The sequence below is a fragment of the Melanerpes formicivorus genome, unplaced genomic scaffold (assembly GCF_026170545.1).
Source record: "Melanerpes formicivorus ecotype bairdi unplaced genomic scaffold, bMelFor1.0.p_v2 SCAF_30, whole genome shotgun sequence".
In the NCBI taxonomy this organism is placed as follows: Eukaryota; Metazoa; Chordata; class Aves; order Piciformes; family Picidae; genus Melanerpes; species Melanerpes formicivorus.
Genome location: NW_027142382.1, coordinates 281,627 through 304,689, shown reverse-complemented (window position 1 = coordinate 304,689; position 23,063 = coordinate 281,627). Strand labels below are relative to the sequence as shown.

At 40.4% G+C, this 23,063-nt stretch overlaps 1 long non-coding RNA gene across 2 annotated transcripts; it reads right to left on the bottom strand.

Moving 5' to 3' along the window:
- Positions 1 to 621: 621 nt before the first annotated feature.
- On the bottom strand, positions 622 to 20,938 carry LOC137449601 (uncharacterized). Of its 2 annotated transcripts, none has more exons than XR_010989429.1 (3): positions 20,803 to 20,938; positions 1,434 to 1,540; positions 622 to 862 (listed from the first exon to the last, which is right to left on the bottom strand). It is a non-coding gene; the product is annotated as an uncharacterized lncRNA (long non-coding RNA). The 2 variants fall into 2 exon arrangements; XR_010989430.1 differs by lacking the exon at positions 622 to 862 and adding an exon at positions 1,139 to 1,346.
- Positions 20,939 to 23,063: the final 2,125 nt, after the last annotated feature.

Below are 23,063 nucleotides of genomic sequence, written 5' to 3'. Positions count from 1 at the left end.
ATTCTACCCAACAGCTTTTGATGAGAGGGAGTGTCTACATTTCTATCTCTTATAAAGCAAATTGCAGACTCCTCACAACTTTAAGGAGTTTGGATAATTTAAGAAGACATCTATTTGGGTTCCCCCCAGAAGAGTTAATAGAGTTATTAATGCAATCAAGTTTAGAATTTCCTTTTGTTGCCATGCAAGATAAATTCAGAATGACAAAGTCTCTTTATTCATAGTTTGATGTCTTCTGTTTCAGCAGTCTTCTCAACCTTCAAGCCTATCATTTGACTTGGTTTCTTTTTGGTTATTTTTTTTTGGGAAACATCCAACAATATAAGCTGTTTCTCACATATTCCAGTGAAGAAAGTTCCCTGAGTGGACCTATATTTTGCTTAATCTTTGTTATAGCTCAGTAGATCTTTACTGGCCTTTAAAAAATGTTTTATTCCTTTACATTCCAGATTTTAGTATTATATTAGGATTAGTGCCTGAAAGCATTCTTGGCTTTTTCTGCAAATACAGGTGTAATAGATGCACTGAGTCAGGAGAAAGTCCACTGTACTTGGTTATCATGTCCCTGCTACAGCAAACACACAAGTCTAGAGAAGAAATAAAAGCAACAGTGCGCAAAACTCACAAAGAAGCTCAGAAATTTATGAATTACCCTGAAAAAAAATGCATTCAGACTACTCTTTTTTAATAGTATTTAAGGACCAGTTGAACCCAACTGTGCAGTGATCAAACTCTTCTGAGCTCAGATAACTCCAGCTCCACAATGGCCTCTGGCAGTAAGTTCCACAGATGAGTTGTTATTTTTGGTTTCTCTGAATGTTCTTCATGATCATTGCTTTGGTGCCTGCCTAGGCCTTTAGTCCTGTTAGGAAATCATAGATATATGTTACTGATTTGATAGCTCTTCACCACTGAAGATTTTTTGTTTGTTTGTTTGTTTGTTATGATAAGAATTATTTTCCTTTCCACATGAAAAACTCTTGCTTGCAGAGCACTGTGAAGGTGTTCAGAGATTTCACTTAAAAAAATGCAAACCAAAATACTCTTCCTCCTTCAGAGAAACCCTCAGATTGTTGGGCATGACAGAAAGGACCCACAGACAGAAGAAAATATGGAAAATACTGCATTTATTCTGCTCATTCCTGACAGGTATTCAGATACATACTGCAGGCTGCTGGGAGACACTGTGCCTGAAGATAACCATAGCTCAGTTGAGGAATTCAGGAAGATAGTCTGTAGATGGCACTGCTCTATAACTATTTCTCTTTTCAAGTGAGCCATGACTCAGTGTGTACTGAAGACATTATTTTCTCTCCTAGGCACACGTTTACTTTGTGCATCCTGAGCTGCAAACAGAGAAATGAGCTCTCCTTCAATGTGATATTAGTAATGAAAATCCCTTTAAAGATTGGTGGGGGTCATGTTTCACTTACCTTCTGCATCAGACTGCTCATATAGTTCTAATAAAATTTCTCTTCCCAGTTCAGAGGACTAAAGTCTTTGCTTTCTCTCCAATTTAGTGTGGAATTCCAATGTTTAGCTGAAAAATGACAGCATGCAGAAGCACACTTTAGAAACTTACAGACCTTGCAGTAACAGAGAGACTTGAGTGCTTCTTTAAGAAAAAGAAAATCTCCCAATTGATGAGCAAACAGATGAATTAATGAAGGAATAAATTTACACACTCTCATAAAAAGACTGGAAAGTAAACAAATGTGTCCTACTTCAAGCAACAGCTTATGTTTGATCAGGCCTTCACTGGAGATACAAAGCTAGCAAGTAAATTGGACAAGGAAGAGTTTTCTCCTTTATTCTCTGCAGTGTGGCACCTCAGTAAACAAAGCTGGGTAAAATTTAACACCAGAGTGTGGCAAGGAAGCAGCACACTGTAGTAATTTGGTGGCTGCATGCTCTCCTTTCATTTATAACAAGCAAATGTAGCAGCAATGGTAGCAGTTAACATTTCATAAGGTTTTCAAGACTTAAGTTTGACAAAGAGATAGTTCGCATAAGTTACAGAATCTCCACTTGTTTCTTCAAAGAGCCCTGTAGTCTGTATCTTTTAGGCAGTGGATTTCAATTTTCACAGAGAACATAGAGAACATAAAGGTGGCTGATTATTTACAATGATTTGACCAGCTTATAAAGCCTTTCAAGAACTATGCTCTTACGTGCTTTGCAGAACTCTTTAGAGACTCAGTCTAAAATTCTTGCAGCCTTCAATTTGCACTAGGCATTCACTTGACTCCACAGCTGGCTTTGCAGGTCATCTGTCTTGAGCATAGTTTAGAAACCAGGACTGAAGCTGGCAACTGCAAGTACAGCTTCTAAGGGTGGACAGGCAAAACTGTGAAGTCCTCATGCCTTCAGCGAACGTGGATGGTACAGGATACCAGCAAGGGATTTCTGTACTACGTCCAGAGCTCAAGGGGTTGTTGTAAGTAGTCACATTTAAGGGCTTCTAATAAGGCAGTGATAGATAACTTATGGCAACTTCCCAGTCCTTTGATCAACTTTGTGGCCCTTCTCTGGACCCTCTTTCAGCCCATCCACAGCTTTTTTTGTGCAATGGGAATCAAAACTGAACACAGTATTGCAGGTGTGGCCTGGCAAGTGTTGAGTAGCATGGGATAGTGACTTCATTACCTCTGCTGGTGATGTCCTTCTTGTTGCAAAGCCCTTGTTGCTGCAACCCAGAATCCTATTTGCTTTCTTTGCCACAGCAGCACACCCTTCCTTTCCACAGAGCTGCTCTTAATCAGGTAGATCCTGCTCTCTGCTCTTTAAGGTGCCTTCCAACTCAAACCTCCTTTTCTGAAGACTTTCAAAACCCACCTGTATGCATTCCTGTGTGGCCTGCCCTAAGTGATCTTGCTCTGGCAGGGGGGTTGGACTACATGACCTTTGGAGGTCCCTTCCAACCCCTAATATTATGTGGTTCTGTGAACAGATAAATGCTCTTTTTGGTCCCCCTATATGTGGTACTCAGTACTGAGTATCATTCTGCTTAACCTAAGGAGTTTACCATGTCCAGGCCACCTTTGCCACTTCTGCTCCTTCAGATACCCAGAAGAAGGGGCCATCGAAAGTCTTGACTCATCACATTTCTTTTATTTCCAGTAAATTGTAAAACCACCGGCAGAAGACAGACTCTCTAGTGGTTAGTTTACTCAGAACTTAGATAGTAACAACTATTGTTGAGGCTATCTAGCAGACTAAAGCTGAAAGCAGATTGAATCTGAGATACTCCTGAGGAGCTGATGAATATTTCCTTCCTTTGCCTTTTCTCCCCACACTCCTACTCTCTTTTTCTGCTCCCTGCTTGATTTCCTTTTCCTTGTGTTTGCTTAAAGATGACTTCTCCCTGCTCCTCACCAGGAACAAACAAGCTTATCATTTTCTATAATGTTCCTATTTGAATTATCTCTGTGCAAATTCACCAGGATGACAAAAGTGTTATTTTGCTATCTGCCCCAACTGTGAGTCTTGCCGATTTAAACTCAAATACACTAAAATGAGTTTTAGATTATGATTCTTTGTTCCATTGTCTCTCTGGGATTCTCTGTTCTGAATGTGTTATTTTGGAAGAAAAAAATAAAATGAAATTCTGTGCTTGAGGTACTCTTGGAAAAAGCCAATGCCCCATGCATTTAACAGAGAGCTACTAATCCAAACAAAAATATGCCTGTTAGACACATGAAGACATTTTCCAAGCATTCTCCTCTGCAAAGCTGTCCTAGACTACCCCATCCCACTTTGTTTCCCTCTGGCTCATTCTAATCTGACTCCTCTGAAGTTTCATTGAGCTTTCCTTACTATTCTCTTTTGACAATCCCATGTCATGTCTTTATATACCTTAGATGAACAGTTTTCTTTGTACCCCTGAGGCAAAATGGCTTGTAACTGGACCATTACAAAATATAAAAACAACAAACCAATATATGTAGTGTCCCAAACTGACCTCTCTAAGCAAGGAGGAAAATATTTAGCAGGGCTGAAAGGTAAGCACTTCAGATAATGAAAGCTGATTGACAAGTACTGTTCTCTTTAAAAGGGAGCAATCGGACTGAGGTATTGAGAACAATGATTGTATCAGCTAATATTATAAGGAAGAGAAAAGCTTACCTTGCTGATGCACTAACAAAGGTAAGTGCTAATTGCCTTTTAAAATGAGTAGGTTTTAATACTCAGAAAATTGTCAGAGGACTTGGAAAACTGTGACATGCACAGAATTATGTACATTGTTTTTCACATGGTTCAAGGGGTTGGCATCAAGCATACAGAAAACAAACAAAAAAAGGCATAGTGTAGGCCAGCAAAGCAGTAGCAGGGTAAAAAGAGAATTGCAAAGGAGCCATGCCCTGCTGACTACTCTGCCTTGGACAAGGCCCTGCAAAGACCAGCTGACTTCTGCTCTGACTGTGAGAAGGCTTGGGGGATGAACATGGCAGTACTGGGTTAATGGGTGCACTTCATGATCTTCAAGGTCTTTTCCAATCAAAATAATTCCATGATTCTATGTAGGCAGTAAGTGTGACTGTGCGGAAGTAAAACTCCTCTTTGAAGTATCAGTTGTTCTTTTCATCTCCTACCCTACCTCTGGTTGCAGCAGTAGCAGCAACTCTGGTTCTCCTTGAGCAGCCACATCTAGTTGAAAGAAGTCCTTGCCCATGGCTGGGAGGTGGGAGCAGATGATCTCTAAGGTCCCTTCTAACCTAATGCTTGAAAGGGCCCTGAGCAACCTGATCTAGTTGAAGACACCCCTGCTTACTGTGGAGGGGATTGGACTAGATGAACTTTGGAGGTCCCTTCCAACCCAGACCATTCTATAATTCCATGATTCTAAGCCATTCTGTGGCAAGAAAAAGGTTTTCTTTCAGCCCTCCTCTGAGACCATACTGTAGCTCTGCCCCTTCAGCATGGTTTCTGTCTGCTCTGCCTCTGGTGAGGCAGCCCTGGCTTGGCTCTGCCACCTTGTAGAAGCAAACCACCAGTTCAAATTTCTTCTTAATTTACACTTCTTTGCCACTGCTGTAAATGCATTGCACATTATACAGAAAGAGATTATCAAAATTAGCAAGTCAAGGCTATTAAATGACATAATGGATGATAGGTTGGACTCTTCCAACCTGGTCTGGTCTATTCTATTCTATTCTATTCTATTCTATTCTATTCTATTCTATTCTATTCTATTTGAAATTCCTGGCAATCTGTTTACATTAATCATTTTAAGTTAAAGTCTAGAGCTTTCTCTTGAATGGGGCTTGGTTCCTTCTCATTCCAGCCACCGCTACAATTATGTGAACACAACAACACTGCGTACTAAAACTCAGATAGCTGGAGAAAACCCTGTGAGGAAATTAATAATGCTTTATTTTCATTGTAGGGATTTAATAACATGGAGTAAACAAGACATGAGGCCATTGTTAGACAGTAATGATAAATATAGTATAGATAAATACACACAAATGTGTTCACAGCAGAGGTAAATAAATAAATCTGTAAAATAGCTAATTCACTTAAAGAACCATCTATTGCTGTTAGTGAGGGTGGATTCCTGTGGAAAAACTGTGTCTGCAAGATATGCAACTAGCAGTAGGCAAATTTAAATCATACAGGGTACCAAATTGTTGTCTAATCATTAACAATGATATTTTGGATTTTTTTTTTTTTTTTTTAGTTTCTTGAGTGGAAATTTGATAAAAAGAAACAAAAAAGAAACAACAGCAACAACAAAAAATCATCTGGCTATTGCAGTTTGTATCTCTGTTCCAGAGATCTAGACTTTCTGAGCTTACAGAATTTTGGATAGAACAGCTATTTCCTCCTCAGCAGAGCAACATTTAGCCAGGGGCAAGATACTTTTCAAGTTTCACAGTTATCAACTGATAGCAGAGAAACCTAAAACTGTGCCCTGTTTCTTGTTCCAAGATCTGGGCATATGCTCTGTTGCATATGTGTTCCTTTGCTTGTTTTTCTGTAGTATCATCACCTCTCCTCTGCCTTCTTCAAAATTTCCCTTCTCCAGTCACGTCTACTGAGATGCCTCAGCCGCCTCCTCTGAGCAGTGCTCATCTTTCCTCCTGCTGCTGCAAGCTCTCTGTAGTCCCACATCCTAGAGGACAGTGCAAGATTTTAAATGACTCCCACAAAATTTGGGAGAGAGACAAGAGGGTAAGATTTCCACATTAATTTCATTACCTGAGTTTACTCCAGCATACCTGGGAGCAGTGCCTGAATGAAAGATGCCTTCAAATCATAGAATCATAGAATTGTTAGGGTTGGAAGTGACCTCAAAGTTCATCTAGTTCCAATCCCCCTGCCATGGGCAGGGACACCTTGCACTAGATCAGGTTGCTCAGAGCCACATCCAGCCTGGCCTTAAAATATTCCAGGGATGAGGCTTCCACCACCTCTTTGGGCAACCTGTTCCAGTGTCTCATCATCCTTATGGTGAAGAACTTCTTCCTGATGTCTAATCTAAACCTCCCCTCCTCTAGCTTGGATCCATTTCCCCCAGTCCTTTCACTTGCTGATATCCTAAAAGCCCCTCCCTAGCTTTCTTGTAGGCCCCCTTCAGATACTGGAAGGAAACAAAAAGGTCTGCTTGGAGGCGTCTCTTCTCCGAGCTGAACAACCCAAACTCTCTCAGTCTGTCTTGATAGGAGAGGAGCTCCTCCCCTCTGATCATCCTCGTGGCCCTTCTCTGGACACATTCCAGCACCTCCAGATCTTTCCTGCAGTAGTGGCTCCAGAACCAGACACAGTATTCCTGGTGGGATCTCACGAGAGCAGTGTAAAGGGGGAGGATCATCTCTCTCAACCTGCTGGCCACACTTCTGTCATTTAATCTTTCCAATTTTTAAATCATTTTTTTGGGGGAGAGGCCAAAATACAAATATTCTTCTATGTACAGCTTATGCTATTGTTCTAAAACAAAGGCACCTATTGATAAAGGAAAGAATAAACAAGTCATTAAAAACTGAGCCTACAAGCCACAGTTAGATACTAGGCACCTCATTCCTCTAGGCTGCTTTTTTTTTCCTGAGCATACAGATCTAACTGGAAAGTTTTTAGCAGGAGTTGACTTTTAAAACTTTATTTGCATTTATTTATTTGGTTTTAGTGTTTGTTATTTTTGGTTTTGCATTCGCGGTAGTAAAGGAGTGCTAAGATAAGAGTAGACTGGACTGACTCCTACTGCGAAATAAACAACAGATAACTTGGAAATGCGGTGGTGGTTTGGAAAGTGCAAATAGGCATTTTGATGTATGTCCACATAAAATCTGCCAATCCATGAAATATGTAGTTTTTTTTATGAGGAGATGTATACCTTCAAAATACTATCACAATTTTAGACATTCTGCTTGTTGTTATGCCCCTAATATCTTAAACTTTTCAGTCTCCCATCTTTCAAAATATCTTACTGTCCTCTCTTAAGTTAGGCTATGAAAGCCAGCCTGACAATATGCCAACTAAGAGGGTAATTTTGCAAAATTATTACAAATCAAATTACAATCTGACAAAGCTGTACAATTTCAAACTGTCTGATTTCCATATTTATCTACCTGTCTCCTCTGTATGCCCCACTAGGTGATAATATCTGAGTTCCAAGACATGCAAAACATTCCTATTATCTCTTCACTCGATTATACAATGTCTGATATTGTGATATTGTCCTTTGTAGTGGCATTCCTCTATTATCTGCAAATTACATTCTTTGCTGTGCCTTTAATAAACCCAGTCTCAATAATGACACATACTGTTTGTCTGAGACAGGCTGAGGCTGAGAAATATGCAGAGCATGATTAATTAGCCAAGTGAAAGAAACCACCCAGCTGGCAAAAGTAATCATTGGCCTGAATGACCTTTGATGTCTCAGTGCTTTTGGCCAGAGGGTTTGGCAACTGTGTGCTGGGGAGTGCTAAAATAGTCCACAACTAGCACACATATTAATATCCCGTAGATTATTTTCACTGCAGAATTAGTGTGTTTCAAGAGAAGCAAATTCAGTTGTTATAAAGCCTGGTGGGCTTACTGTTCTGCTAAAAGAAAGAAAAAACGGTAGCTTAGTTTTCAATAATAATCAAAGAAGCATAGGATCACAGACTCAACCAGGTTGGAAAAGACCTGAGAGATCATCAGGCCCAACCTATTACCTAATACCTACACCTCATGACAACTAAACCATGGCTTCAAGTGCCATATCCAATTCTTTTTTGAACACCTCCAGGGACAGGAACTCCACCACCTCAGTGGGCAGCACATTCCAATGGCCAATTACTCTTTCTGTGAAGAACTTTCTCCTCACCTTGAGCCTAAACCTTCCCTGGTACAGCTTGAGATTGTGTCCTCTTGTTCTGTTGCTGGTTGCCTGGGAGAAGAGACCAACCCCCACCTGGCTATAACCTCCTTTCAGGTAGTTGTAGACAGCAATAAGGTCTCCCCTGAGCCTCCTCTTCTCCAGGCCAAACAACCCCAGTTCCTTCAGCGTCTCCTCACAGGGCTTGTGCTCGAGATTTCTACAATAAGAAAGAAGCCCCTAGACTTTTTAGCACAGTTGATATATTTGCAGGCTCTGCTATGTGTTGTAAATTCCACCATGTGTCAGTCAGCTATGACAGTGATACTTTTAAAATAATGATAAACCAGTTTTCACTGAACTGAAATACCATGTAGTGCTAGAAACAAATAAATAAATGGAAGACACAAGCTTTGAAATTTTGTGTGATCAAGGCAGTGATCATTAGAGACTATGGTTAATGAAAGAAAAATCTTTTCTGGAGGGTCTTTCAATATACCTGGCTTAGATACACATTTGAGAATGGACTGATTCTATGGTTTATTATTCTATGATTCCCCAGTCTGCACATCTCCCTTTGAACTCTACTCTTTCTGTGGCTGAAAAAAGACATTGTAAGTATCCTTACAGGACCCATATATACTCAACAGTCTGCTGTGGTCAGTGCCTTCCCTACTCTGCCATTCAGTTGTTAGCAGTTAATCACATACATGGCTTAAATCCTTTCTCAGTGTGTAAGTCTCATCTCCTTTTTGCCTGTTCTTGCTTAATTCACAGTTGTGAATGTGTCTTAGGCTGCAGAGAGTCCTGTAGCTCACTCACTGTATTAAATGTGAGTCTTGGCTTTTATGTTGCTACTAGCCTTTGACTTCTAGTCTTCATGGTGCAATGGAGCAATGTCCTAATCTGTAAGTACTGAAAGAAGGGAAAATGCTAACATTTGTGGCAAGTAAGGTAAAGAGTCAATCTAGCTTAAATTTGGGCTGTGAGAAACAGGTGGCCACTGTCAGTACTTCAGCAATTTTTCCTGCGTAAAATGTGTCCAGGAATGAATCTATTAAGTATATACATGTAAGTGTATATATATATATATATATATATATATATATACACAAATATATATACTTATATATGAATATATATAGAGTATATGTTCTTTTATATATAGTATATATTCTTATATGTATATACATAAGTATATATACAAAATAAATATTGTAGATATTCTTATATATAAAATTCAACAGAGTTAACCTCATATTTCTTAGGAATTTCTTAGGACTTAGTGACGCTAAGCCTCATCCTTCCCTGCCACAGCATAGAAACCTTTCTGCTAAATTAAAATTTAGTTCAAGCACTTAAATCAAGCCTTACTGAGGCAAACAGTAGACTTTGAGCGAAGAGAATTAGGCTCTATTTTTATTTAAAGACTACAACAAGCATCAGCTTTAATCTTTGCATAAGGTATTGAAGTATTTAACTCTGCTGCCTCCATTTGAGAGTTCACTGATACAATTATACACCCTGCATCATCTTTGTTTTCTCTTCCCCAAAGATATAGGTACAGTCTCCAGATCTGCAGGTCCTGAAGACAGGCAATGCAGGAAATGGTGTTCATTAGTATGCAGCAAAGAGCAACAACACTTTCATTTGTTTTGCTGCAGGAGTCACAATTTTTAAGACCCCAAAATTGAAAACATAGCATTAGAGGCTTGATAGCAAACACAACATACAGCTTGATAAAAACCACAGCACATAGCCTTGCTAAGATCCTGAGTAGACCTGCAGGTGTTAAAATCGGATGGCATGACTTCTGGGTGTTTTAATAAAACATGAATTGAGAAATGCCCTTATTTTAATATCATTAACTGACACTTCTTTTTCCTAAGGAGGATCTTTATTTATTTATTTATTTATTTATTTATTTATTTATTTATTAGTGAGGAGAGTAGAGAAATTAAGAGTGCAATGCACCAGCTATTGCTGTCCAGGGCAGGCATCTCTGATTCTTTGGAAGCTGACCTTTTTAGGATGACTTATGCTTCTCATTTGCTGGCAGAAGTGACATAGTGATCTCTCTGGTATTTAGATAAAGGCAAAGCATTAAGTTTATATGGAAGTATTCTCCTCCAAAATCTAACATTTTCATCCATACTTTGAAACTTGTGGCACGGCTGACAGATCAGCGCTTGTAAGCTAACAAAGTTATTTTCTTCTCCCAACTTTTGTTAGAATCACAACCCTTTTATGCTACCCAGTTGGCATTGTTCCTATTTTTTTTTTCTTTTCAGAAAATACCTGATATTCTTCAAATTTTGAGAGTCAGAGAAATATAACTATTGATTACCTTGTGTCTCTGAATGCCTGTTATTAATTCCTCCCCTAAACAAACTCACTCCAACCTACTGCTCAGATTTTTATTGTTTTCTTTTAAATTGTGAGAATTGTAGAACATTTGATTTTCTGCCTGTTTTGCCTGTTAACCAGGGCAGTATCTTAGACATTCATCCTAACATACCTGCAAAGCATCTACCTTGTGAAGCAAATGAAAGAGCAGAAAGATAATTAGGATATAAAGAATTCCACTATACTGATGTTATTCCAGACAGCAATATCTAATGAATGAGAACACAAAGGCATGCAGCAGCTGTCAGTTGAATGCATGCCACAGTGCAGAGCAGCTCTATGAATGCTTCTGAAAGATTTATAGACTTCTATTTCTATTCTGGTATTCTGAGAGCCTATTTTATTTAGAGTATAATGTAGGGGGAGAAGGCATAAGAGTGGAAGAAAATGAGATCCCAAATTAGACCGCAGATTAAGATGAGGAGTGGAGCTGCTCATGAATTATCACAGGCTCATAATAGAGCTACTGTATATTCCACACCCCAGAAAAGCATTTAATATGTCCTGCCTGGTATCCAGGGTGGTTTTGGCTAAAACCCCATAAAAATTAGAGGGAATTACAGCTTGCCTTAGCTAAATACGCATTCAGTATATATGCCTATTTGGAAGTGCTGCTCAGGACTCATAAAGCTGTTGGGCTGTTCTGGGAGCCCATATACTGGGGTACACATACAAGTCTCTGTGGCCCTAAGTTGCACAAGGGGAGGTTTAGATTGGATAGTAGAAGAAACTTCTTCACTGAAAGGCTCCCTAGGGAGGCAGCTGAATCTCACTTATAAGGTGTGGTGCTAAGGGATGTGGTTTAACAGCAGACTTGGTGGAATAGATATTTAGGATCATGGAGTCCAACCACAAACCTAACACTGCCAAATCCACCACTAAGCCATGTCCTTAATTGCCACTTTGATTTGTCTTTTAAATACCTCCAGAGGTAGTGACCCCACCACTTCTCTGGACAGCTTGTTCCAGTGTTTGATAACCCTTTCAAGTGATGAAGTTTTTCCTAATACCCAACCTGAAACACCTTCGGTGCAACCTGAGACCATTTCCTCTTCCATTGATTGTTACTAGGAAGAAGAGATCGATGCTTACCTTGCTACAACCTCTGTCCAGGGAATTGCAGAGAATGATAAGGTCTTCCCTGAGCCTGTTTTTCTTCAGGCTAAAGTACCCCCTCTCATTCAGCCAATCCTCCTAAGATTTGTACTCTAGATCCCTTCAGCAGTTTCATTGCCCTTCTTTGGACATACTCCAGCACTTCAATGTCCTTCTTGTAGGGACTGGCCCAAAACTGAACATAGTGTTAGAAGTAGTTCTGAGTACAGAGGTACAATCACTTCCCTAGTTCTGCTGTTCCACACTATACCTGATACAAGCCCGGATGCTGTCAGTTTTCTTAGCCACCTGAGCACACTGCTACATGTTTGCATTATGTGCTCTCAAACATCAAAACAAGTGTCTGCACATGAAGCATCCTTGTCTGCAGGATGATTAAATCAGTGACTGTGACTGGAGCATATGGCTATGGAAGATATATTTTCTTCTGAATTTTGTTTCTTCTCATTTGTGTCTGGCATTCTCTGTCAGGTTTCCATGATTAACTTTGTCAGTCTTCATTTCTTTATTAAGGCTCACTGGGAGGAATTCAGCTCTGGAAATCAGTCTCCAAAACTTGCTAAACCAGATCTCAGCTTAACCAAGCTCATTTGTGCCTCGTCTTTTCTGTATCAATCAGTGAAATAATTGCTCAGAAAACATTACCAGGAGTTATCTAGTTTATCATGCTGCACTACAGTGGGATTTGCTCTCTGTATTAAACCTGGGCACATTTTATCTCTTCTACTCTGAAGTATTCCTAATAGTGGACCCCAATTACCCCTCTTAGCAAATCTTTCCACTCTGCTTGCTTTTGGCATTTTTATTCCTTATGTCTAATCCAAATTAATTTTCTTTCTTGAAATTTCAGCCCATCGCTCCTCATTATGTTGGACTTAATCACTTGAAGTGTTCCCTTCCCGTACTTTGTGTTACAAGTTACATTCCTTTCCTGTCACTTCTTAGATCATGCCTGATAAACTATTTATTGGGTTTTGCTACCTGTATTGCCATTGTCTCAAATTTATTCCTGTCTTTTTATAGTCAGCATTTAAAAAACCCACAAACCAACCAACCTACCCACCCCACCAAAAAAAAACCCTCCAAGCCCCTCCTCCCAGCCCCCCAAGCCATGTCTATTGCAAAGATTTTTATTAAAACACAAACTCATTTTATCAAAATGAAAATTCATAAAACTCACTTTCAACTGACTATGTCTTCCTGGGTTTATTTCTTTAACAGTCATTCTCCTGAACAAAGCCATGCAATGATGCATCCTAGAAGAAGCATTTTTGGCAGCAAAGCAGCCCAAATCAATCTTGTTAAATAAAAGTGAATGCAGAATCTCATTTTGCAATGACCATTTTAGCCTGGAGAAGAGGAGGCTCAGAGGAGACCTTATTGCTCTCTACAACTACCTGAAGGGAGGTTGTAGACAGGTGGGGCTGGTCTCTTCTCCCAGGCAACCAGCACCAGAACAAGAGGACACAGTCTCAAACTGTGCCAGGGGAAGTTTAGGCTCAAGGTGAGGAGAAAGTTCTTCTCAGAGAGAGTTGTTAGCCATTGGAATGTGCTGCCCAGGGAGGTGGTGGAGTCACCATCCCTGGAGGTGTTCAAAAAGGGATTGGACATAGCACTTGCAGCCATGGTTTGGTAGTCATGAGGTCCTGGGTGACAGCTTGGACTTGATGATCCCTGAGGTCTTTTCCAACCTTACTGATTCTATGATTATATGATTCTATTTTCAGGAAGTGCTCTGAGGGTTTATCAAGGTATTACACACCTAATTAGTCACTTTTATTAGTACTGAATCACTGTGTTCTGTGTCAGCATAATTAACTTATGTTAATTAATCTAATAAGTAGTCTGAATAATCAACCTTCTTAAAAGTAAATATAGCAATTAATACAAAGTTTTTGTTTGGTGTTCTGGCAGAATAATTCAAAAACTAATTTAACCTCTTGAGCGTTGCTGGATTTATAATTGTTCTGAGTTACATAAATAGTCTTGGAAAGAACAGAAATTGTTTTGGATTGAGAAGGCTGCCGATGACATTCAACAGGAGGAGAGCAAATACACAGGTGACAAAAGTAAGCCGATGTCAGTAGAGACAGCCACCTATGACAGTGAGGAAACAGCCCTCATGTCAAGAGTGGCTTTCTTGCTCTGCTTCAGTCTGAGAAAAAGTCAAGTATCAGAGAAATATTTATTAAAAAATAAGTGTTATGGGAAAGTAAAGCTTTAATAATCTAATTTTGCATTCCCTCATTTTGTCCTTGGGTGGGAAATTTCATAAAGCTGCTTCATATTTCAAAACTGGTGCTTGTGTTTTAAAGCCACACAAGGACTCTGGCCACCAAAGTGTCTGATCAGCAGCACCTTAGGGCCTTTAGTGGTGATTATCTCTAATGCTTCTTGTGCAGTTTCGGATAAACCAGAGTGAACTTGGGAATGTTTGATCAGGAAAGCTGCAGCCATTAGGAGCCCTTTGGTGTTGTCACTGGACACTAACATCAGGAAATTATCTTCACTGAAGGGTTTATAAGCTAAATGTAAGACAAGGAACAATGTCCAGGTGGACATTTGGTGAAACTGCTGCTTTGTGTTCCCAGTTTATCATTTTATGACAGGTGAGGAAAAGTAGGTGGATGTACATCTCTTCCACTTATAATCTTGGTTTCTACTGCCAGAGAGAAAACCTGTAGTGAACTCACAGTATCCTGGTGTCAGAGCATGACAGAGCTCAGGCAGAGCAGACCTAGCCAGTCATCTAGGAGAGTTCAGAAATGCCACTGTGTCATTACAAAGACCACTTGCTAAATTCTTTTTTAATTCATGTAAATCACAGTGAAGTTTGTAAAAGAGATTGTGGAGATTTCTTTAATTTGTTTTGCAGGAATAATAATAATAATAAGAAGAAGAAGAATTAATCACAGCTTTATCTCAAAATATTGCTTCTAAGATGCATCATTGCATGGCTTTGATCAGGAGGATACAGTGTTTTGTATTTTAAAGAAACAAAACCAGCAAAGCATAATCAGGTGAGCCTGAGTTTTATGAATATGCATTTTGATAAAAATAGACTGTGTTTTAATAAAAATCTTTGTAATTTTGTGGTTGTTGTTGTTGGGGTTTGGTTGGGGTTTTTTGTTGTTTGTTTTGGTTTGGTTTGGTTTGGTTTAGCCTTAATGGATATGGAAGCTCCCACATTGTCTTTCTTTCAGTGAAGTCATGCCCTGAACATCAGCACTCCAATAGGCATCTCTTACAGAGTGACACAATTACTTGGTCAGTCTTGAAACTCGAAGCATTTTTATATTCTCATCAGAAAATAAATTATAGCTTTAATCTCAAGATCATTTAATATTGCTTTAGTTACAAAACCCAACCCTTGGAAGGTGCTGACTTGTATGTGATAATATCATAGAATAATAGGATGCTTTGGGTTGGAAGAGACCTCCAAAGGTCATCTAATCCAACACCCTCTGCAATCAGCAGGGACGTCCTCAACTAGATCAGGTTGCCCATAGCCCTGCTGAGCCTCACTTTGAGTATGTCCAGGAATGGGGCCTCAACTATATCCCTGGGCAACCTGTTCCAGTGCTCCATTAACCTGTTGGTAAAAACCATGCTCCTAGCACCCAATGTAAATCTACTCTTCTCTAGTTTGAAACCATTTATCCTCATCCTATCCCCACAGGTCTTTGTAAACAGTCTCTCTCCATACTTCTTGTATGGAGAGAGTACCCTTCAGGTACTAGAAGGTCTTTGTGAGGTCTATCCAGAGCCACCTTTTCATCAGGCTGAACACCCCCAGCTCCCTCAGCCTGTCCTTGTAGCAGACATCTTCCAACCCCCTGATCATTTTCATGGCCTTCCTCTGGACCTGCTCCATCAGGTCTATGTCCTTCCTGTGTTGAGGGTTCCAGAGATGAATGCAGTACTCCAGGTGAGCTCTTATCAAAGCAAAGTGGCGGAATCCCCTCTCTCAGCCTGCCACACTTCTTTTGATGCAGGACATTCTGGACTGCAAGAAAACAGTCTGCTCACAGCCAGTGACACATATGTGGTTTTCTAATTGATATCTAGACTACAGTACTTGCTATGCACGACATTATAGCACAATACTCATTTCACCCCTATTGAAGCAATTCATTTGAAAGACTCATGCCTGTTTGGCTGCTTGCTGGAGCTGGCCTGACCTGAAGCATATGCTATGTGGACAAAGGAAACAGGACAAGAATGCATGGGGGGCTGGGGAGACCAGACTGAAATTTTCACAGATTCAGGTCCTTAGAAAAACAGAGAAAGCATTTAATCTCAGCACTGATCAGGCCACACTTTGAGTACTTTGTCCATTTCTGGGCTCCTCAACTCAAGAGAGATGTTGAGATACTGGAATGCATCCAGAGAAGGGCAAGAAAGCTGGCAAGAGGTCTGGAACACAACCCCTATGAGGAGAGGCTGAAGGAACTGGGGTTGTTTAGCCTGGAGAAGAGGAGGCTCAGGGGAGATCTCATTGCCCTCTACAACTATCTGAAGGGAGGTTGCAGCCAGGAGGGGTTCGATCTGTTCTAGGCAACCAGAAGCAGAATGAGGGGACACAGACTCAAGCTGTGCCAGGGGAAGTTCAGTCTGGATATTAGGAAGAAGTTCTTCACAGAGAAAGTGATTTGCCATTGGAATGTGAGTGATGCCCAGGGAGGTGGTGGAGTCACCATCCCTGGAGATCTTCAAGAAAAGAGGATGAGGCACTTAGTGCCATGGTCTCTTTGATTGGCTAGGGCTGGGTGATAGGTTGGACTGGATGATCTTGGACGTGTCTTCCAACCTGGTTGATTCTATGATTCTAGTTTGATGGCAGCATACCATGCTGGCAGCTTGCACTAATTTCAGAAAACACAGTTGAAATAAACGAAAAATCAACAAATACTATTGTCCGTTTGAAAGCAACTGTAATTCAAATGGAACTCAACAAATGGATTGCTGTTATTTAGGATCTAGGGAGATGTCACAGTTCAAGCCTACCCAGCAACAAAGAAATCACACAGCTGCTCAGTCGCTCCTGTTTGCCTCTGGTGGAATTGGGAGGAGAAAATGCAACCAAAGGCTCAGGGCTCATTCACAGGCAAAAGACAGACTTGACTTGGAGAAACAGGAAGAACAGACAGCAATTTCTGCATTGAGAAGAAAAAGGAAAGGAGGTCTTGATGGATAATATTCTCAAAACTTCTCCAATTATTACTCTTAACACCTGTTGCAGTGACCTGGCAAACACATGAACCAGATTTCCAAATTTTTGTGTTTGGTAATGGTTTTAAAAATAATTTACTGTTGATCATGTCATCATTTTCCCAACATTCATCGCAATTTTGGATATATAGCCTCAAATTAAACGGTTTGGCCTCTTGCTACCAGTAAAGTCACATTGGAATTGATTTCTTCCTAATTTTTATGCCTACATTTATTTACCTTGTAGTCAGCTGATGTGGTTCTGATAAGTAACTAAGTCTGAGTTTAAAATAATCCTTGCTGAAGGCCTTGTGTTGGCAAATACCTTTTGTATAAATAACAACAGCTTCAATTTAGGATTTCATTATTTCTGATGGAAAAGAACTAGTAATACACTGAAACTGTGATAACGCAAACTGAACAGATGGAATTGGATGAAAATGGGAAAAAGGAAAAAAAAATGTTTAATGATTATTTTCCTTTTAAAAATGCATTTATTTTACATGACAAAAACTTAGTTAATTGTCCTTTAAATGAAAACCATGAAGATGATTTTGTAGGAGATAGTAAGATATTTAAATTAAGTAAGGCATTGGAAAGTAACTCAGTCACCATAAAAAATAACTTTATAGGGAAGTCTTCTGCTGTGCTCTCCCTCAATAGTGTATTGACAAAGTAGTCTCTATTCTGGCAAAGGCTGTTGGCATTTCAACAGTGATTGTTAATTCCTTCATCAGTCTGCAGAATGAAGTCTCTCAAGTTCCCTGAACATGAGCCAGCAGTGTGCCAAGGTGACCAAGAAAGCCAATGGCATACTGGCCAGTATCAGGAATAGTGTGGCCAGCAGGAGCAGGGAACTCATTATGCCCCTGGACTCAGCACTGGTTAGGCCACACCTTGTGTACTGTGTCCAGTTCTGGGCCCCTCAGTTTAAGAAAGATAGTGGAATGTGTCCAGAGAAGGGCAACAAAGCTGGTGAGGGGTCTCAAGCACAATCCCTATGAGGAGAGGCTGAGGGAGTTGGGGTTGCTTAGCCTAGAGAAGAGGAGGCTCAGGGGAGACCTCATTGCTCTCTACAACTACCTGAAAGTAGATTGCAGCCAGGTGTCTACAAGAGGACACAGTCTCAAGCTGCACCAGGGGAAGTTTAGGCTCAAGGTGAGGAGGAAGTTCTTCACAGAAAGAGTAATTAGCCATTGGAATGGGCTGCCCAGGGAGGTGGTGGAGTCGCCATCCCTGGAGGTGTTCAAAAAATGATTTGATGTGGCACTTGAAGCCATGGTTTAGTTGTCATGAGGCATTAGGTATTAGGTAATAGGTTGGACTTGATGATCACTGAGGTCTTTTCCAACCTTCTTGATTCCATCATTCTTTTTCATGTTCACAGACTTGAAAACAGCAATAAACACAGTCTATATTTGGATAGTAAACTCCTTCAGAATGTTGAAGTCATGATTGTGCTCTTTGCAACAGAAATGTTATAATTCCAGCTATTCCAGTGTGCCCTGTTTCCAGTTTATATTACAGAAGCAAAGAAAAAAGAAAAAAAGATCATTTACAATTTTTCTTTTTCATACCACATTAAGTAGAAGCCTTAATGATCTCTTCCACCATAACATCTGGAAGTCTCAGTTAGATAAAACACTGCTGTGGTAGGTCCACCACAAACATATGGTTGGAAAGAATCCAACTCTGAAGGGGCTCTCACTCTCAGAAATGCTTGAGGAAGGAAAAATAATGATCCACTTTTTGTAGGTGCAGATAGGACTCACAGAAAGGTGATGTGACTTGCCCAGGAATATACATACAATGTCTGGCAGATGCACTTTCATCTCTTTGTTTAGTGCCTTAATCAGAAAACCTTCATTCCTCTTGCAGCCTGAAAGTTACCTAGCTTTAGTGCAAAACATTTCTGCTTTGGAGGAAATGGTGTTGTCCAGCTCCTCTGAGACCTAGTGTTCCTTGCAATCAGTCTCAAAACATCCCTAGCTGAATAGGGCAGCATGGAAATTTAAGAGTACATTTGCAGCAATCATAATACACATTGTTAGAGAGAGAGGGGCTTTAGCACCACTTGGAGGATGTATTTACAGCTGCCATCACATACATTAGCTGTAGGTGCTGCCTGAGATCTCTCAAAAATTAAATTAGAGAGAGTGACTGAGCTTTTTTAAAAAGCTTTTCTTTGTTTTTAATTCAGGTATATAGCTCTTTCCCTGTGTTCATGGCGATCTCTCCTGTTCTTTTGCAGTTAGTACAGAAGAAAGAATACAGAATTAACCAGGCTGGAAAAGACATTTTAGACCATTGAGTCAAACCTATCAACCAATACCATCTAATCAAACAAACCATGGCACTAAGTGCCTCATCCAGTCTCTTTTTAAACACTTCCAGGGATAGCGACTCCACCACCTCCCTGGGCGGCACATTCCAACAGCAAATCTCTCTTTCTGTGAAAGATTTCTTCCTAGCATCCAGCCTAAATCTCCCCTGGCACAGCTTGAGACTGTGTCCTCTTGTTCTGTCACAGGTTGTCTGAGAGAAGAGACCAAACCCCACCTGGCTACAACCTCCCTTCAGGTAGTTGTAGATGGCAAAAAGATCTCCCCTGAGCCTCCTCTTCTCCAGGCTAAACAACCCCATCTCCCTCAGCCTCCCCCCATAAGGCTTGTGCTCCAGACCCCTCCCCAGCTTTGTTGCCCTTCTATGGACACATTCAAGTGTCTCAATGTCCTTCTTAAATTGAGGAGCCCAGAACTGGACACAGGACTCCAGGTGTGGCCTAACCAGTGCTGAGTACAAGGGCAGAATTAATTCCCTGCTCCTGCTGGCCACACTATTCCTGATCCAGACCAGGATGCCATGTGCCTTCTTGGCCACCTGAGTTTACTGCTGGCTCATATTACATAGAATAAACCAGGTTGGAAGAGACCTTCAAAATCATCGCATCCAACCCATCAACCAATCCAACCCACCTAAACAACTAACCCATGTTCATCCTGCTGTCAACCAGTACCCCCAGGTCCCTTTCTGCCTGGCTGCTCTCCAGCCACGCTGATCCCAGCCTGTAGCACTGCATGGTGTTGTTGTGGCCAATGTTCTGAACCCAGCACTTAGATGTGCTAAATCTCATACCCTTGGACTCTGCCCATTTGTTCAGCCTGTCAAGGTCCCTCTGCAGAGCTCTCCTACCCTCTAACCTGTTCTACAAATACATTTGTATTTTGTGGAATATAACATTAGAGTTTAGTTCTTGCTACCATTTCATTTCCATTGATTACCATTGCCTTACAATTACATTGATATCATGTTGGGGTGAGTGGACTGAATTTCTCTGTGGTTGGCATGCTAACAGCAAGGTTTCAAAGGGCAGATTTTTAAAACAGTGAGGAAAATTATTAACATGAGTCTGAAGGGCAAAGTAATAAAACTTTTAAACCACTAACAAAGCCTGGAGGCCATGTAAGAACGTTATAGTAGGGGCACAGATGGTGTGCATACCGATGAGCAGGGAAATATAAAAGAGAGTAAAACTGTATGGCTAAATGGAGAATTATGTAACTTTTACTGGGACAACAGATGCATTATTTTCTAAAGCAAAACTCCACTGTAGACATCAAAGAGAAACTCAGATGGAAAGATATAGCTGGTTCACTATCAAAAAGAAATCAGGGATTAAGCTGTGGAAAGAACAAATGCCAAAAGATTAAAAATAATGAAGCAGCAACCAGAGATTTTGAGACACGGAGAGAGTTATGGAAACCTACCTCTGAGATTTCAGCATCTCAGTTTATGGTGTTGAATCTCAAAGTGTCTACAGTCACCTTGTTGGGTTGTCTTAGTTGAGCACTGAAGTATTGCACAGAGCAGTACACCTCTTCTCATCTCCCAAAGCCAGTGAGCTTCTTATCTTCTGCCTTTAGCTCTGAACTATATGTGTTGACAAGCTAATGATTCACAGAGTAGTCACTCTGGAGGAAAAAAATCTGAGTACTTTATTTTCAGTCTATCTAAGGAATGAATGACTCTATCCACGTTAAAACAGCAACACAATATTCTATTCTCCTAATAGTGATATTTTCTCAGTCTTAAAGTGATAGCTCTTGCCATCTACAGAGCTGAAGCCAAGTAAAACAGACAAAGATGCAGATTTTCTGTAATTGCCTTGGAATAACTGCCACTGAACCTGAATTTTGTGGATACCTGCAAAATGTACCATCAAACATATTTCCAGGTGATTAATAGAATGGTATTTATTTTGAATCCATGCTGCCAGAAAATCCCAACAGCCACATTATTATGTGCCAACCTTTTCTACTTTAAATGCTTAGTTCTGGGTGGGAATACACCCTTAGGAGTGTTAGCTGTATACGTGGGAGGCAGAACAATGGGGAAGGTCAGGCAATCACAGAGGTTGCTGATCCGGTATTTCCCTTATTTACAACAGATTTTCTGAAGCACCTTAAAAGCCTCTGCTCACTGCTTAAACTCTTAAATAGTTACTGTCTCCAGGGAGCACCATCAACAGATGCTAATTGCAACCCTTGGCTTGCCATTACTTAATCTAGCCTATCAAATGTACTGCTTAATGCAGTTCAGATCCTCAGTCAGTTACTCAGTTAAATTTTACTCAGTTATTTTTTTTCTTCATTTTTAAAGTCTGTTGCTATTCTGTCAAAAAGTAGTCAGCTCTTCACCCCCCCCACCCCCCCCCCACCCCCCCCTTGCTTTTTAGTGTCTACATATGTGGAGTTATTTTTGCATCTTGAATTTAGAAAACATTAAGTATTAACAACATCACCCCTTCTGCTTTCAAGCTGATGCAGTGCTCCTTGACCCCTGGGTATTTTCTGAGCTTCTCAGCTCTCTGCATCTGAACTCAGCATGAGGAAGTGCTGTGCACAATGGGAGAGGCAAGGAAAGGTGAAATTAATTCTATTTCACGTTTGTCTAATATACTGAAATTTACTGACCCATGTCCTTGTGGATGCTGCACTTGGGATCTGCAACTGAATTATTACCTTATAAAGATAACTTCTGTTTTATTAGCCCTTAACTATCTATTGTTGCAAAATAAATTGTGTAAGTATATGTATGCCATAAACACTACTGCTGAAATGATGCAAAATCTTTATAGACATCACTGCAGTCTGTGTTAATGGATGTGTTTTCAGCACAATTTTATTGTTATGTGTGGCTTCAAATTTCACAGCACTTTAAAACAGATAAACAGTGTTAGAAGCAAGGGCAAAATATACTTGATGGGGATATTCCTTGCCAAAACTCAATCCTCTGCCCTTAACTCAGTGGCTGTAACTTCTGCATTCTTTCCATAGCTGAAGAAGCTGGGGTGAGCCCCAGTGCCATGGCTTGTCCAGTGACATTTATTGAACTTTCTGCTGTTGTGAAGCCATATGCCAGTGTTTGAGGTCTGAAAACATTATCTGGTTCCTGTGTTGAGAAAGTCATTATCTATAATCTTCTACCTTCCACACAGAGTGGAGATATAACTCAATGGACTGTGGCATCAGTACCTCTCTGGATGCTGTGTAGGGTTCTCAGCAAAACCAGGGGATATTACCAGAAGCCTGCTATGAGATACAGTAGACAACAGTGTGCATTTTGGCTTAAATGTTCAAGATACTATTAAAATGACAAACATAACTCCGTAACTCGCTTGGTCCTTCCTCATAACATTTCTGTAGTCATTAAACTATACTCATTGGATACCTTTTAATAGGCAACATGTTTTTATTCATAAGCACTTAGTTCTAATGGGCAACATTGAAAACTTGACAGCAACCTCTTCACATGTTTCTCCACCTGCAATAGGCTCTTTATCACAGGCTTTCTCTGTTCCATTTATAAATCACCACATACATTAATATCTATTGCCCCAGCACCTACCAATGCATTTGGGCAGTGTTGCTCAGTCAGGGCTCACTTTGGCTCTGTTGTTGCAACATACAGATCAGTGTGAGGGCCTCCCGGCCATGACCCTCCAACAGGCTGTCCTCTCACTGCAGCA